Source organism: Argentina anserina, chromosome 1 (genome assembly GCF_933775445.1).
Source record: "Argentina anserina chromosome 1, drPotAnse1.1, whole genome shotgun sequence".
In the NCBI taxonomy this organism is placed as follows: domain Eukaryota; kingdom Viridiplantae; phylum Streptophyta; class Magnoliopsida; order Rosales; family Rosaceae; genus Argentina; species Argentina anserina.
The window spans coordinates 19,744,393-19,746,229 of record NC_065872.1 but is presented as its reverse complement, the minus strand read 5'-3'; the positions used below and the strand labels follow the sequence as shown (position 1 = coordinate 19,746,229).

Here is a 1,837-nt window from a genome sequence, read left to right as displayed (position 1 = left end):
CATCAAAGTTGAATGGGACGTCCTTTTGAAGTAATGAACTCAGTGGTCTCGCAATCTTGGAAAAATCCTTGATAAACCTACGATAGAAACCTGCATGTCCAAGAAACGATCGAACATCCCTCACACTTGTGGGGAGGGGTAAGTGACGCACAAGATCTATTTTAGACTTATCAACCTCAATTCCTCTAGATGAAACAATATGACCTAAGACAATGCCTTGCGTGACCATAAAGTGACATTTTTCCCAATTCAAAACCAAGTTAGTTTCTTCACAACGTTTAAGCACTAGTTCAACATTTTCAAGGCAAGTTTCGAAATCTTCACCATAGACAGAAAAATCATCCATGAAAACTTCAATTTTAGAACCAATATACTCAGAGAAAATGTGATACATACAACGTTGGAACGTACCTGGGGCGTTGCATAAACCAAAAGGCATGCGACGATAGGCAAACGTACCAAAAGGGCATGTGAACGTGGTCTTCTCTTGATCTTCTTCCGCAACACTTATCTGGTTGTATCCACTATATCCATCAAGGAAACAATAGAAGGAGTGACCAGCTAACCTTTCAAGCATTTGATCAATGAATGGCAATGGCATGTGATCCTTCCTTGTTGTCGCATTGAGCTTCCTATAGTCAATACATACTCTATGACCGGTCACTGTCCTTTGAGGTACCAACTCGTTGTCCTTGTTCTTCACCACCGTGATGCCTGACTTCTTTGGCACAACTTGGATGGGAGAGATCCACCTACTATCCGAGATGGGGTAGATCACGCCACAATCGTGCAACTTGGTGATTTCATCCTTTACAACTTGCATCATTGGTGGGTGAAGGCGTCTCTGACCTTCCTTGGTTGGTTTGGCACCATCTTCTAGCAATATTCGATGCACACACATGGTAGGGCTGATCCCCTTGATGTCGGCTAAGGTCCATCCTATTGTCGTTTTGTGTCTTCTCAACACTTCAATCAATCTCTCTTCTTGCTCCTCGTTTAGTGCAGATGAAATGATCACTTGTCCCATCTGCTTCTTAAGCTCGGTTATGTCCTTAGAATGAGCTTGTTGACCTGTAACTAAAGCTTGAGTAGCAGAGTTTAGATTTTGTTGCCCTTGAGCAAGAGACTTCAAAAGTTCATCATAGTTAGGTGAAGATGCATTATTCGAACCATGAACATTAGAGTTAAAGGGAGCAGAACCTTGAGGTACCTGAGGCCTCACAAACAAACCTGAAGGACGAGGTCCATGACCTTGAGCATTGGATGGTTGAGCATTGTTGCTCCAACGAAAATTTGGATGATCTCTAAGTCCAGGGTTGTATGTGTTTGAATATGGATCGTACCTAGGCCTTTGTTGCCCCATGAAGTTCAACTCTTCTTCAGTCATTGCACCATTCAGACAATTGTCAGTTGTGTGATCCTTGAAAGAACAAATGCCGCATGCTTGAGGGGTGATGCTCGAACCATTGAATGCCTTGACTAGCACGTCAAGCTTTCTTTCTAAAGTAGCCATCTGATTCCTTGCATCAACATCATACACCCCACGGCTCTTGCTTCCTCTCTTCTCCTTGGAACTAAATTGGCGATTGTTGTCAGCCAAGTCATCAATCAAGGTGTAAGCTTCTTGACCGGTTTTGTTCATGAATGTGCAGCCACATGCCGAGTCCACCATGCTCTTATTGGTGGTGTCGAGTCCTTCATAGAAGAATTGCACCAAGTCATCCAACGAAATACCATGGTGAGGGCACTTCCTTTGTAGTTCCTGAAATTCCTCCCAAGCCTCATAGAGTGAATCACCATCCTTTTGAGTGAAGTTCTGAATCTCCCTCCTAAGTCT

General features: G+C 43.4%; 1 non-coding gene across 1 annotated transcript; it reads left to right on the top strand.

Moving 5' to 3' along the window:
- The first annotated feature begins 1,730 nt into the window (after positions 1-1,730).
- Positions 1,731-1,837, top strand: LOC126805334 (small nucleolar RNA R71). The gene has a single exon (XR_007674006.1). It is a non-coding gene; the product is annotated as a small nucleolar RNA R71 (small nucleolar RNA).